This window comes from Scyliorhinus torazame, chromosome 5, assembly GCF_047496885.1.
Source record: "Scyliorhinus torazame isolate Kashiwa2021f chromosome 5, sScyTor2.1, whole genome shotgun sequence".
Classification (NCBI taxonomy): Eukaryota; Metazoa; Chordata; class Chondrichthyes; order Carcharhiniformes; family Scyliorhinidae; genus Scyliorhinus; species Scyliorhinus torazame.
This window is the reverse complement of record NC_092711.1, coordinates 190,234,111-190,250,562: the sequence shown is the minus strand read 5'-3', so window position 1 is coordinate 190,250,562 and position 16,452 is coordinate 190,234,111. Positions and strand designations below refer to the sequence as shown.

Sequence of the window (16,452 nt, the reverse complement as noted above, 5' to 3'; positions counted from 1 at the left end):
TCCACACTATCGACAACACCACCGACTTTAGTATCGTCTGCAAATTTACTCACCCACCCTTCTGCGCCTTCCTCTAGGTCATTGATAAAAATGACAAACAGCAACGGCCCCAGAACAGATCCTTGTGGTACTCCACTTGTGACTGTACTCCATTCTGAACATTTCCCATCAACCACCACCCTCTGTCTTCTTTCAGCTAGCCAATTTCTGATCCACATCTCTAAATCACCCTCAATCCCCAGCCTCCGTATTTTCTGCAATAGCCTACCGTGGGGAACCTTATCAAATGCTTAGCTGAAATCCATATACACCACATAAACTGTTTCCCCTTGACAAGGAGAGCCTTATTTGTATAAAAACCCCGGCCAAGGTGAAAGTCTTAGAAGGAGACCGTGAGGGGAGTGGAGGAGTATTGTAAGTGTATCGCCATAAACCTTGTTCTGCAATTAAAAAAAAAAATTAGAGTACCCAATTACTTTTTTACAATTAATGGGCAATTTAACGTGGCCAATCCACCTAACATGCATATCTTTGGGTTGTGGGGGTGAGACCCACAAGGATCATGGGGAGAATGTGCAAACTTCACACGGAGCCCATTCGACCCATCATGCATATGCCAGCTTGTTTTCTAAGAGCTATCCAGTTAGCTACAATATCTTTCCCTTTCATTAAAACCCTGCATTTTGATCATTTCCCATTTGATGATGATATTGTTGGTCACTCTGTCTGTAGCATTCCGAATGAGAACAGCCAAATTCCATTTCCTCAAAACAAAGCCCTAAAGGGCCACTGCATGATGTCACAATTCATATTCTAGAAAGCTCAGCAGGCTTCTCACAGTGCAGTATTTCTGTAGGAGAGTGAGGAGCATGGACATTTTACACATGGAATGTCCTCGGTTTGAAACGGAGCTGGGCAGCATGGTAGCACAGTGGGTCTTCATAGATCTAGGGTCCCAGGTTCGATTTCCGGCTTGGGTCACTGTCTGTGTGGAGTCTGCATGTTCTCCCTGTGTCTGCATGGGTTTCCTCCAGGATGCTCCGATTTCCTCCCACAAGTCCCGAAAGATGTGCTGTTAGGTAATTTGGGCATTCTGAATTCTCCCTCTGTGTACCCGAACAGATGCTGGAATGTGGCTTCCAGGGGCTTTTAACAATAAATTCATTGCAATGTTAATGTAAGCTTACTTGTGACAATAAAGATAACTTTACTTTACTTTAATTAACAAAGCTGTAAACATTAGGCTATACGACACGACCACCGTGACAAGACTGAACAGGCTGAACATGTTTTCTTGAGACAGTCCAGGTTGACCTGATTGTGGGCTTGAAGATAATAACAGGATATACAAGTGGAAGATATTTCCATTTGCGAATGGAGGGGAATAAATCTAATGTACAAATCAAGAGCAACGAGAGATATAAAAAACCCCGAAAATGTTTCAAATAATCGGCAGATCTGGTAAAATCCTTGGATTGAGAAACAGCTGATATTTCAGGTCTGAGCCCCGATGCAGCGCATTTCTGATGAAAGGTCGCAGAAATTGTGTTTACACCGACACTACCAGATCTGTTGAATATTTGTAGTATTTTCTGTTGGTGTTACTGACGTCCAAGAGCTGTAGTATTTTGCATTTATTTGCCTGGAATGTGTTGTTCCTATCACAAGAGGGTTTGAGATCTGTATTTGAACTGGAAAACCAGGGGTAAAATCCCACCTCAAAATTAATATGCAACAGCTGAAAGTGGAAAGGGTTTCACTCAGTCATCCCATTTTCTGACACAGCATATAAGGAACGGTTGGGGACTCTGGGTCTGCCCTCGTTGGAGTTCAAAAGGATGAGAGGGGATCTTATTGAAACTTACAGGATACTACGAGGCCTGGTTAGAGTGGATGTGGAGAGGATGTTTCCAATTATAGGAAAAACTAGAACCAGAGGACACAATCTCAGACTAAAGAGATGATCCTTTAAAACATTTATGAGGAGGAATTTCTTCAGTCAGAGGGTGGTGAATCTGTGTTACTCTTTGCCGCAGAAGGTTGTGGAGGCCAAATCACTGAGTGTCTTTTATACAGAGATAGATAGGTTCTTGATGAATAAGGGGATCAGGGGTTATGGGGAGAAGGCAGGAGAATGGGGATGAGAAAAATATCAGCCATGATTGAATGGCAGAGCAGACTCAATGGGCTGAGTTGCCTAATTCTGATCCTATGTCTTATGGTCTTATGTTCTTAATCCACAATTAGTGCATTCTTTCTACACAAGCCACTTAGATTTCATAGAATTTACAGTGCAGAAGGAGGCCATTCGGCCCATCGAGTCTGCACCGGCTCTTGGAAAGAGCACCCTACCCAAGGTCCACTCCTCCACCCTATCCCCATAACCCAGTAACCCCACCCAACACTAAGGGCAATTTTGGACACTAAGGACAATTTAGCACGGCCAATCCACCTACCCTGCACATCTTTGGACGGTGGGAGGAAACCGGAGCACCCGGAGGAAACCCACGCACACACGGGGAGGATGTGCAGACTCCGCACAGACAGTACCCCAAGCCGGAATCGAACCTGGGACCCTGGAGCTGTGAAGCAATTGTGCTATCCACAATGAGAAAAAAAATAACTTATTCATGACACCAGTTTAGACTCGAGTGAGTTCATATTTAACTGTAGGGGTTTGTTCTGCTAGTGATTACACCAAGAAAAGAACCAGAGCGTCTGTGCAATGTTGTTGTTGAATTTGACGTTTTAACCATTTTAAACCTTGGATCTATGGCCTTAAAACATAACTTTGCATTAAGTATTATCTTTCAATGGTGGATATCCTACCCAGCATTCGCAGCGAATCACAATGTGCCCTATCCTCACAACAGTAGTCTCCTGCACAGGCGCAGTGCTAGGTTGTGAAAGTGAATTTGCGACATGTTCCGATTGGCGCATGCGTATTGTGGGAAGCGGGGCTGCAGGAAGGGGAGCAACTTGGCCCCGAACCGAGAGTGAAAGGGCCGATTGTGGGAGGGTAATGGGGGGCAGAGTGGGTGAGGAGGCTTCATTAAACATCCAGTGGATTATGCAGTATCTGACTCAGAACTGACCTTTTCGCAACAAACGGGGCCGCGGCAGCAACTCTCTTGAGTTGGAGACCTGAGTTAACGGTCGCCATTTTAAAGGGGGCGATGCGCTGCAGAGCGGCCATCTTGTTCCAGGCAATGTGAATTTCTATCCTGGACTGACACCGTTAGATTTTGGAAACTTCTTTTACAGGGGCTTAGGAGACTGTTTACACACAGGAAACTCAAACCAAGACAAATGTTTGTCTTCTCAATTTTTATATTTGGACTGACAATGACTTTTTTTATAGGATACTTGAAGGCGAGAAAGTCAAATCAAATGTCAGATCAAAACCTGACAGACACTCCATTCATCAGAACCTGAATGTAAGTGTGTCTGTGGAAAAAATATTTAAACATCTTTGTGACAGGAACTGCAAAGAACAATGTCATGGAGGGATTTGAAGAGCAGCAGAAGAATTTTAAATTCAGTTTTTGTTTAACCACAAGCTTGTATAGGTCGGGAGGACAAGTTGAGGAGTGAATTAATTGGACTCAGTGCAAAGCCATGTTGTGGAGATGCCGGCATTGGACTGGGGTGAGCACAGTAAGAAGTCTTACAACACCAGGTTAAAGTCCAACAGGTTTGTTTCGATGTCACTAGCTTTCGGAGCGCTGCTCCTTCCTCAGGTGAATCCGTGCAAAGGACAGGGATTTGGAATGGGAGTCATCAAGTGCCGAGGTAATAAAGGCATAGATGAGAGTTTCAGAAACCTGAGACAGGACCCAGTAACCTGTTCTTGGAGATGGTACAGATATGTGGTTAGGGTGAAATATTTCACTCTGGTTGTGAACAGTCTGCATCTGTCACAGTTTTCTATCCAACCCAAGACACTACCTGTAATTCAATACGCTTTAACTTAACATATTAATCTGCTATACGAGACCTTGTCGAAAGCCTTCTGAAAGTCTAAATAAACCACATTCTCCGGTTCTCCTTGGTCAACTCTACTAGAGAATTCTAGTAGATTTGTCAAGCGTGATTTTCCTTTTGTAAATCCATGCTGACTTTGTCTGATTATACCACTGCTTTCCAAATGCTGTGCTGTGAAATCCTTGATAATGGACTCCAGCAACTTCCCTACTACCAACGTTAGGGTCAGTGGTCTTAATTCACTGCTTTCTCTCTACCTCCATTTTTGAATAGCAGGGTTACGTTCGCTACCCTCCAATCTGTAGGAACCATTACAGAGTCCAACAAATTTTGGAAAATGATCACCAATGGATCTATTATTTCTAGGGCACTTCTATTAAGTACTCGGATGAAGATTATCAGGGTCCTGAGATTTGTCCGCCTCCAATCCCATTAACTTCCCAGAAACCATTTCTTTACTGATACAAATTTCCTTCAGCTCCTCACTAAAACTTGTGCTTCTCAGAACGTCCAGTACATTATTCATGTGTTCCTTGGTGAAGACAGAAGCAAAGCACAAATTTATTTCCTCAGCCATTTCTTTGTCCCCTGTTGTTCCCTTGTTTCTGACTGTAAGGGGCCTACATTACTTTTTATTAATCTTCTTCTCTTTACATACCTATAGAAACTTTTACAATCAGTTGTTCCCCGCTAGTTTACTTTCAAATTATATTTTCCCCTTCTTAATCAATTCCTTGGTCTGCCTTTGCTGAATTTTAAACTGTTCCCAATCCTCAGGTCTATTGGGTACTGCTAATTTGTATGCCTCTTCTTTGAATTCAATACTGTCTCTAATTTCCCTTGTAAACCATGGTTTGGCTACAGTTCCCTTTCTATCTTGCGCCAAATAGGAATAAACAACTTTTGGAGTTCACCTATTCGAACCTTGAATGCCTGCCATTGCCTGTCCACTGTCCTGACAGTAATTTTTCCCAGTTTGTCATGGAAGCAAATGGACGTATTAGTGAGAGGCAGCACGGTTTTGTGAAGGGGAGGTCGTGTCTCACTAACTTGATAGAGTTTTTCGAGGAGGTCACTAAGATGATTGATGCAGGTAGGGCAGTAGATGTTGTCTATATGGACTTCAGTAAGGCCTTTGACAAGGTCCCTCATGGTAGACTAGTACAAAAGGTGAAGTCACACGGGATCAGGGGTGAACTGGCAAGGTGGATACAGAACTGGCTAGGCCATAGAAGGCAGAGGGTAGCAATGGAGGGATGCTTTTCTAATTGGAGGGCTGTGACCAGTGGTGTTCCACAGGGATCAGTGCTGGGACCTTTGCTCTTTGTAGTATATATAAATGATTTGGAGGAAAATGTAACTGGTCTGATTAGTAAGTTTGCAGACGACACAAAGGTTGGTGGAATTGCGGATAGCGATGAGGACTGTCTGAGGATACAGCAGGATTTAGATTGTCTGGAGACTTGGGCGGAGAGATGGCAGATGGAGTTTAACCTGGACAAATGTGAGGTAATGCATTTTGGAAGGGCTAATGCAGGTAGGGAATATACAGTGAATGGTAGAACCCTCAAGAGTATTGAAAGTCAAAGAGATCTAGGAGTACAGGTCCACAGATCACTGAAAGGGGCTACACAGGTGGAGAAGGTAGTCAAGAAGGCATACGGCATGCTTGCCTTCATTGGCCGGGGCATTGAGTATAAGAATTGGCAAGTCATGTTGCAGCTGTATAGAACCTTAGTTAGGCCACACTTGGAGTATAGTGTTCAATTCTGGTCGCCACACTACCAGAAGGATGTGGAGGCTTTAGAGAGGGTGCAGAAGAGATTTACCAGAATGTTGCCTGGTATGGAGGGCATAAGCTATGAGGAGCGATTGAATAAACTCGGTTTGTTCTCACTGGAACGAAGGAGGTTGAGGGGCGACCTGATAGAGGTATACAAAATTATGAGGGGCATAGACAGAGTGGATAGTCAGAGGCTTTTCCCCAGGGTAGAGGGGTCAATTACTAGGGGGCATAGGTTTAAGGTGAGAGGGGCAAAGTTTAGAGTAGATGTACGAGGCAAGTTTTTTACGCAGAGGGTAGTGGGTGCCTGGAACTCACTACCGGAGGAGGTAGTGGAGGCAGGGACGATAGGGACATTTAAGGGGCATCTTGACAAATATATGAATAGGATGGGAATAGAAGGATACGGACCCAGGAAGTGTAGAAGATTGTAGTTTAGTCGGGCAGTATGGTCGGCACGGGCTTGGAGGGCCGAAGGGCCTGTTCCTGTGCTGTACATTTCTTTGTTCTTTGTTTGTTCTTTGTTAACCAGCTCATGCCTCATACCATCATAGTTACCTTTATTGAGGTTCAGGACCCTGGTCTCAGAATCAACTAACTCACTATTCACCTTGATAAAGAATTCTATAATATGGTCACTCATCCCAAGGGTTCTCTCACAACTAGATTGGCAACTAATCCTTTCTCACTGCACAACACCTAGTCCAAGATGACCTGTTCCCTCGTTGGTTCTAGGCATTACAGGTTAGTGGTTCATGAGATTCAGCCCAAGTTCTGGTTTAGTTTTCAAGTCTATATAATCTGTCTTCTCACCCCTTGCCACTTCCACTTCCTTCACTGTCTCTCCCATTCCTCTCTGCCTTTTCTCTCTTATTACACAGATTTCTCTAATCCAACAGATTGTGAATGCTCCATCATTGAATATATTTCTGTGATAACTTGATATCACAAAGTCGGTAGTCAAATGAATTGTTTAAAAGAAGGAACTTCTTTATACAAATAAATAATGGAAGTTTGACAATATCAGTAACTCAGCAGAACAGCAATAAAAATGAAAACAGGAGCTCTTGTAGAGGCCATAGAGTTTTACAGCACAGAAAGAGGCCCTTCGCCCCATCATGTCTGTGCTACCCATCCAGCACCCATCTATTCTCATCCCATTTTCCAGCACTTGGTACATGGCCTTGTATGCAATGGCTTTTCAAGTGCTAATCTAAATTATTCTTCACCTGAGGAAGGAGCTGTGCTCCTAAAGCTAGTGATTCGAAACAAACCTGTTGGACTTTAACCTGGTGTTGTAAGAATTCTTACTGTGCTGACCCAGTCCAACGCCGGCATCTCCACATTATAAATTATTCTTAAATGTTGTGAGTGTGTCTGCCTCCACCACACTTTCAGGAAGTGGGTTCCAGATTCCCATCACTCTGGGTGAAAACGGTTTTCCTCACATCCCCTCTAAACTTCCTGCCCCTTACCTTAAATCTGTACCTCTTGGTTATTCACCCATTGGTGAAGAGGAAATGTTCATTCCAATCTATCCTATCTATGCTCCACATATTTTTAGACATCTAAATCCCCCGTTAGCCTTCTCTGCTCCATCTATCCAGTCTCTCTTGATAACTCAACAGTCCAACCCTCCTATAGTGTGGCGGCCACAACTGAACATACTACTCCAGCTGTGGCCTAACCAGCGTTTTATACAGCTCCATCATAAAATCCCTGTTCTTATATCCTGTGCCTCGGTTAATAAAGGGAAGTATCCCATATGCCTTCTTAACCACCTTATCCACCTGTCTTGCTGTCTTCAGGAATCTATGGACATGCACACCAATGTCCCTCTGATCCTCTGTACTTCCAAGGGTCCTGCCATTAATTGTATGTTCCCTTGCCTTATTCAAACAAACAAAGAAATGTACAGCACAGGAACAGGCCCTTCGGCCCTCCAAGCCCGTGCCGACCATGCTGCCCGACTAAACTACAATCTTCTACACTTCCTGGGTCCGTATCCCTCTATTCCCATCCTATTCATGTATTTGTCAAGATGCCCCTTAAATGTCACTATCGTCCCTGCTTCCACCACCTCCTCCGGTAGCGAGTTCCAGGCACCCAATACCTCTGCGCCAAAAACTTGCCTCGTACATCTACTCTAAACCTTGCCCCTCTCACCTTAAACCTATGCCCCCTAGTAATTGACCCCTCTACCCCGGGGAAAAGCCTCTGACTATCCACTCTGTCTATGCCCCTCATAATTTTGTAGACCTCTATCAGGTCTCCCCTCAACTTCCTTCGTTCCAGTGAGAACAAACCGAGTTTATTCAACCGCTCCTCATAGCTAATGCCCTCCATACCAGGCAACATTCTGGTAAATCTCTTCTGCACCCTCTCTAAAGCTTCCACATCCTTCTGGTAGTGTGGCGACCAGAATTGAACACTATACTCCAAGTGTGGCCTAACTAAGGTTCCATACAGCTATTCGTCTCCCAAAATGCATCATCTAACACTTTTCAGGGTTAAATTCCATCTATATCGTTCTGTAATCTAAGCTATCCTTCTCACTGTTTACACCACTATTTTGTGTCATTGCAAATTTATGGCAGCCATCACCCTCTGCCTCCTGCCACTAAGCCAATTTTGGATCCAGATTGCCAAATGCCTTTGGTCCCAGGTGAGACTTTGTCCAAAGTCTCTCCATGAAGTCCCTGTAGACTACATCAATCACACTACCCTCAATCACACACCGATTCACCTCCTCAAAAATTTCCATCAAATTTGTAGGACATGATCTCCCTTTGAAAAAGCCATGCTTACAGTCCTTGATTGACCCTTGCCTCCCAAGTGGAGAATTATTTCTCCCTCAGAATTGTTTCCAATAGTTTCTCTACCACTGAAGTTCGACTCATGGGCCTGTAATTTCCTGGTTTATCCCTTCTTGAATAATGGTACCACATTAGCTGTCCTCCAGTCCTCTGACATCTCTCCTGTGTCCAGAGAAAATTATAAGAAGCTCTGGAATTTCCTCCCATGCCTCCCACAGCAGACTACATCTCATCTGGACCTGAGAATTTATCCAATTTTATGTCTGCAAGAACCGCCAACACCTCCTCCTCTCAATGTAAAGCCTCACCCATGTCCTCTGGCTCCACACACACATTCCATATTGGCCCCTAATGGGCCTATTCTTTTCTTGGTTATCTTTGTGTCCTTAATACAAAATAATATAAAATGCCTTTATTTTACCCACCAAAGATTTTTCATACTCTCCTCGCTCTCCCAATGTATTTTTAAGTAACCCCACTGCACTTTCTATACTCCTTCAGGGTTTCCACTGTTTTGAGCCCTTGGTATCAGCCATAAGCCTCCCTTTATTTACTCTTGTAGACTGTAAAAAACCGGCCAAAGCTTGCACATGCTCAGAACCCTCAACAGATGCCAGTAGAATAATTACATAGGAGAAAGGATTATAAGAACACTCTGTAACACTTCTTTCTCTGCCCCCCTAAAAATTGAAGCCCCCATCAGAACAGAAATACAGTGGAAATAATGTCTTAACTATGCAAATGTCTGTCAGGAGCTTTGTGTTTGCATGATATCCGAACTCCCAAGGGTCACATCATACAAAACCTGTCATAATCTTGTTCAGCTAAATCAAATCTCTCCTTAACCTCCTTTGCTGGAACCATTCTGGTAAATCTTCTCCGCACCTTACCGAAAACCTTCACATCCTTCCTAAAGACTGGTGACCAGAACTGGACATTCGAGTTGTGACTTAACCAAAGTCTTATGTAAATTCAGCACATCTTCCCTACTTTTGTCCTCAAAACCGTTTGAAAACACAGATCTCATGTACTTTTCTAACTGCTCTCTTAAACTGTCCCTTTGTCCTCAAAGATTGATGCACATGAGCACCAGGTCCCTATGTCTCACACTCTTTGAAATTGTGTCATTAAATCCACATTCCCCCTCTCAGCCCCTTAAGCCCAAATACATCACTTCATTTTGAGAGTTGGATTCCCTGCAATTTTTAAGATTATGGGATTTTATTAAAACTTTGAAGACATTAATTGGAACTGAGAGAGTAGATAGAGAGGAACAATTTCCACTGGCTGGGGTATCTAGGTCAAGCGAACAGTGTAAACAGAGAATCAGGTTCCTGCATCTTTTTAGGTCGAGTGTTCCAGATACTGACAACTTCCTGTTGGTTCACCCGAGTGGAGTGGACACAGTAAATTGCTGAATAGAAAAATGAGCTGCAGTTCCTCAAGCTTCATTGGAACAGCGCAGGAGGCCAAGGACAGAGAAGTCAGAATGGGAGTGAAGCGGAGAATTAAAATGACAAGAAGTACAAGGAAATCACATTTATTTTCAGCTTGCAATATCTTGACCAGCCTGAAGAATGATACTTTATTTCAAGAGATGTGGTTACAAAGTAAAGCGAATTGATTGTCAGAACATTACATCTATCCCAGTAACACCAGCAGGAATAAACCTCACCTGTCTGCGAAAATGGTTCAGTCCTGGATGTGATGAACAGCAGCAGCAACAACAAAATCCAACCCCTACAGACACTTACAAACTCGCTGGATTTTCCAGTGAGTTTTGGATGGACAGTTTAATCTTTTCACACAGGGACAGATGAACAGTATCCCTCAATGTGAACTCTGGAGTTTTGGCAGTTTGGATGATCAGTTCAATCAATCCCTTCTCACTCACGGAGCAGATGAACAGTCTCTCCCCAGTGTGAACTCTGGATTCTTGGCAGTTTGGATAATCAGTTCAATCCGTTCTCACACACGGAGCAGATAAACAGGGTGGTTAGCATTGCTGCCTCACAGTTCCAGGCACCCGGGTTCAATTCCGGCCTCGGGTGACTATCTGTATGCAGTTTGCCATTTCTCCCTGTGTCGGCGTGGGTTTCCTCCAGGTGCTCCGGTTTCCTCCCACAGTCCAAAGATGTGCAGCTGAGGTGGATTGACCATGCAAAATTGTCCCTTTGTGCCCAAAGGTTAGGTGGGGTTACTGGGTTACAGGGATAGGGTAGAGGTGTGGGCCTAACTAGGTTGCTCTTTCTAAGGGCAGGTGCAGACCGATGGGCACCTTCTGCACTGGAGAGATTCTATGAACAGCATCTCTCCAGAATGAATTGCCTGGCATGTGTCTGGGAGATGATGCAGTTCCCATGCACCACTTGCTCTTGTCCTTTAGGTGGTGGGGTTGTGGGTTTGGTAGATCCTGCCAGTGTTCTGATTGAGTTGCAGATGGATGAAGTCCACCTCCGATGTGTTTCGTCAATCCCTCCCCCTCGCTGTTTCTCTTTTTTGTTTTCCTCTTGTTGTTTGACTCTCTATTTTTCAGTCTCCCATTCGCTCTCATCTTTCACTTTCTCTCACACTACCTTCAACAATTCACTCTCTGTACCTCTCTTTTTCACTCACCCACACTCTAAGGTGCTCTCCTGCCATTAAAAAAAACAGAAAACAAAAGTCCTGAGTAGGCCCAGACCTGGTGGCAGGTTCCCTTCTCTGAAGGACATTCGTGAACCAGTTGAAATTTTACAACAATCCAGTAGCTTTCATATTCACTTTCTCCTAGTGTTGGTCCCACACATTTCCAGATTCAATCAACTCAATTTCACAACCTGTCTTTGTGTTTTAGTGGGTGTTCTGCACGCAATACTCCAAATGCGGCCGCACCAGAGTTTTGTACAGCTGCAACATGACCTCATGGCTCCGAGGAACAGACCGTGGAAATGTGTGGACTGTAGGAAAGGATTCAATTACCCATCGGAACTGGAAACTCATCAACGCACTCACAGTGGGGAGAGGCCGTTCACCTGCTGCACATGTGGGAAGGGATTCGCTCAGTCAGCACACTTGCTGACACACCAGCGGGTTCACACCGATGAGAGACGTTTTAAATGTCTAGACTGTGCTACAAAAGTGCGACAAACTGACGTCCCATCAACGTGTTCACACTGATGAGAAACCGTTCAGGTGCTCGCACTGTGGGACTGGGTTCCGGTGGCCATCTCAACTCACTGTACACCAGCGAGTTCACATTAGGGAGAGACCATTCACCTGCTCCCAGTGTGGGAAGAGATTCAGTCAGTCAGGCCACCTGCTGAGACACCAGCGAGTTCACAAGTAATGATAGTGTTAATCACATCCAGGACTGAACCATATTTATTAACAATAGTGTTAATCACATCCAGAACTGAACCATATTTATTAATGATGTGAAGATGCCGGCGTTGGACTGGGGTGAGCACAGTACGAAGTCTTACAACACCAGGTTAAAGTCCAACAGGTTTGTTTCGATGTCACTAGCTTTCGGAGCGCTGCTCCTTCCTCAGGTGAATGAAGAGGTCTGTTCCAGAAACACATATATACACAAATTCAAAGATGCCAAACAATGCTAGGAATGCGAGCATTGGCAGGTGATTAAATCTTTACAGATCCAGAGATGGGGTAACCCCAGGTTAAAGAGGTGTGAATTGTATCAAGCCAGGACAGTTGGTAGGATTTCGCAGGCCAGATGGTGGGGGATGAATGTAATGTGACATGAATCCCAGGTCCCGGTTGAGGCCGCACTCATGTGTGCGGAACTTGGCTATAAGTTTCTGCTCGGCGATTCTGCGTTGTCGCGGGTCCTGAAGGCCGCCTTGGAGAACGCTTACCCGGAGATCAGAGGCTGAATGCTCTTGACTGCTGAAGTGTTCCCCGACTGGAAGGGAACATTCCTGCCTGGTGATTGTTGCGCGATGTCCGTTCATTCGTTGTCGCAGCGTCTGCATGGTCTCGCCAATGTACCACGCTTCGGGACATCCTTTCCTGCAGCGTATGAGGTAGACAACGTTGGCCGAGTCGCACGAGTATGTACCGCGTACCTGGTGGGTGGTGGTCTCACGTGTGATAGTAGTATCCATGTCGATGATCTGGCACGTCCTGCAGAGATTGCCATGACAGGGTTGTGTGGTGTCGTGGTCACTGTTCTGAAGACTGGGTAGTTTGCTGCAAACAATGGTTCGTTTGAGGTTGCGCGGTTGTTTGAAGGCAAGTAGTGGGGGTGTGGGGATGACCTTGGCAAGATGTTCATCGTCATCAATGACGTGTTGAAGGCTGTGAAGAAGATGACGTAGTCACCACGGAGCGGAGAAACTACGTCATCTTCTTCAAGGGATTGATTAAGAAGGGGAAAGTGCAGTACAAAAGGAAGCTTACAGGGAACTTAAAGACTGATACTAAGAGTTTCTACAGATATGTGAAGAGAAACAGATTGGTAAAGAGAAATGTAGAAAAAGAGAAATTTCTATAGACAGAAACAGGGAAATGCATAAGGGATAAAGAAATGACTGAGCAATTGAATACATACATTGGTTCTGTAGCATTGTGGATAGCACAGTTGCTTCACAGCTCCAGGGTCCCAGGTTCGATTCCGGCTTGGGTCACTGTCTGTGCGGAGTCTGCACATCCTCCCCGTGTGTGCGTGGGTTTCCTCCGGGTGCTCCGGTTTCCTCCCACAGTCCAAAGATGTGCAGGTTAGGTGGATTGGCCATGCTAAATTGCCTTTAGTGTCCAAAATTGCCCTTAGTGTTGGGTGGGGTTACTGGGTTATGGGGATAGGGTGGAGGTGTCGACCTCGGGTAGGGTGCTCTTTCCAAGAGCCGGTGCAGACTCGATGGGCCGAATGGCCTCCTTCTGCACTGTAAATTCTATGATATTCTACGATATTCACAAATGAGGACATAAATCAGATCCCAGAAATGTTGAAGAATGAGGGGTTTAGTGAGAGGGACGAACTGAGGGAGATCAACATTAGTAGAGAAATTGTGCTGGGAAAACTGATGGGATTGAAGGCGGAATAAGCCCCAGGGCCTGAGAATCTGCATCCCAGAGTGCTTAAGGAGGTGGCTCTGGAAATAGTGGATGCATTGGTGGTCATCTTCCGGGATTCTAGAGACTCTGGAACTGTCCCTGCAGATGGAGGGTAGCTCACGTCACTCCGATATTCAAAAAGGGAGGTAGAGAGTAAGCAGGGAATTATAGACCAATAAGCCGAGCATCGGTAGTCGGAAAAATGCTTGAATCCATTATCAAGGACTTTATAGCGGAACATTTAGAAAGCAGAGGCAGGATCAGTCAGATTTATGAAGGGAAAATCATGCTTGACAAATCTGTTGGAATTCTTTGAAGGTGTAAGCAGTACAGTCGACAAGGGGCAGCTAGTCGATGTGGCATACTTGGACTTTTAGAAGGCGTTTCACCAAGTCCCGCATAAGAGATTATTGTGCAAAAGTAATGCGCATGTGATTGGGGGAAATGTATTGAGGCGGATAGAAAACTGGTTGGCAGAGAGTAAACAAAGAGTAGGGATTAATGGGTCCTTTTCCAATTGGCAGGCAGTAACTCGTGAGGTACCACAGGGATCGGTGCTGGGACCCCAGCGATTCACATTATATATTACTGATTTGGATGAGGGAACAAAATGTAACATCTCAAAGTTTGCGGATGATACCAAATTAGGTGGGTGAAGTGTGACGAGGATGCAGGGATCCGACAGCAAGATCTGGACAGGGTGGGCGAGTGGGCAAACCAATGGCAGATGAAGTATAATTTGGATAAGTGTGAGGTTATTTATTTTGGAAGCAAAAACAGGAAGGCAGATTACTACCTGAATGGTTGTAAATTGGGAGAGGGGAGTGTGCAGCGGGACCTGGGTGTCCTTGTGTACCATTCCCTGAAGGTAACCATGCAAGTGCAGCAGGCGGTAAAGAAGGCAAATGGTGTGTTGGCCTTCATTGCAAGAGGTTTTGAGTATGGAAGCAGGGATGTGTTGCTGCAATTTGCAGGACCTTGGTGAGGCCACACTTGGAGTATTGTGTGCAGTTTTGGTCTCCTTCTCTGAGGAAGGATGTTCTTGCTCTCGCGGGAGTGCAGCAAAGGTTTACCAGACTGATTCCAGGGATGGCGGGACTGTCCTATGAGGGGAGATTGACTAGGTTGGGATTGTTCTAGCTGGAGTTCAGAAGAATGAGAGGGGATCTCATAGAGACGTATAAAATTCTAACAGGACTAGACAGGGTCGATGCAGGGAAGACGTTACCAATGATGGGCGTGTCCAGAACCAGGGGTTACAGTGTGAGGATTCAGGGTAAACCATTTCGGACAGAGATAAGGAGACATTTCTTCACACAGAGTGGTGAGCCTGTGGAATTCATTACCACAGGAAGTAGTTGATGCTAAAACTTTGAATATATTCAAGAGGCGGCTGGATATAGCACTTGGGGAGAATGGGATCAAAGGCTATGGGGAGAAAGCAGGATTAGGCTATTGAGTTGGATGATCAGCCACGATCGTGATGAATGGCGGAGCAGGCTTGAAGGGCCAAAAGGCGGCTTCCTGCTCCTATCTTCTGTGTATCTATATGTATCTATGACAACCACCTCCTACCGTTTCTACATCAATGACTCCGAAGTGGAGATGGTCGATAGCTTTAAGTTCCTGGGGGTCACCATCACCAACAGTCTGCTTTGGTCCACTCACGTTGATGCAACAGTCAAGAAAGACCAACAATGTCTCTACTTCCTACAGAAGCTAAAGAAATTCGGCATGTCTGCATCGACTCTAACAAACATCTGCAGATGTGCCATAGAGAGCACCCTATCGGGCTGTATCACAGCTTGGTATCGTTCGGCCCAAGATTGCAAGAACTGCAGTGTGGTGAACTCAGCCCAACGTATCATACCAGCTTGCCACCCTCCCAATTATTCTGTCTACATCTCCCGCTGCCTCAGGAAGGTAGGCAGCATTGTCAGACACCCCTCTCATCCAGGCTTTGCCCTCTTCCACACCATTCCATCAGGTAGAAGGTACAGAAGTCTGAAGAAAGACCTGCACATCCAGACATAGGAACAGCTTCTTCTCCACAGCTACTAGACTCCTCAACGACTCTCCCTCGGACTTATCTGTTCCTTGTGAGAACATTATTCACGATGCCTTATGCTGTCCTTGCTCATGTATTTGTTTTGTTTGGACCTTGTTCCGCACTGTAACCAATCAATATTTGTCAATGTACTGTTTGTTGATGTACTCTTGTCGATTATTCTTTTTGTTTACTGTGCACGTACTGTGTATGTTCCCTTGGCCGCAGAAAAATACTTTTCACTACATCTTCGCTACATGTAACAATAAATCGATCAATCATCAATTGGGGAAAGGCGTAGCAAATCAGAAGCACAAAGGGACTTAGGAGTCCTAGTTCAAGAGCCTCTTAAGGTTAAAGTGCAGGTTCAGTTGGCAATTAGGAAGACAAATGCAAGAACAGCGATGCATTTCTGAGGCTGGATAAGGCTCTGGTCAGACCCCATTTGGAATATTGTGAGCAGTTTTGGGCCCCGTATCTAAGGAAGGATGTGCTAGCATTGGAAAGGATCCAGAAGAGGTTCACAAGAATGATCCCTGGAATGAAATGTTAGTCGTATGAGGAATGGTTGAGGACTCTGGGCCTGTAATCAATGGAGTTTAGAAGGATGAGTGGAGATTCTATTGAAACTTACAGGTTACTGTGAGGCCTGGATAGAGTGGATGTGGAGAGGATGTTTCCACTTGGAGGAAAAACTAGAACCAGAGGGCACAGCCTCAGACTGAAGGTACGATCCTTTAAAACAGTGATGAGGAGGTATTTCTTCA

The 16,452-nt window shown here is 45.0% G+C and overlaps 1 long non-coding RNA gene across 1 annotated transcript in view; it reads right to left on the bottom strand.

The window, feature by feature from the left end:
• The window catches only part of LOC140420841 (uncharacterized), a 45,688-nt gene that overhangs the window by 28,294 nt on the left and 942 nt on the right, over positions 1-16,452 (bottom strand). The gene's annotated exons all lie outside the window — the stretch shown is intronic.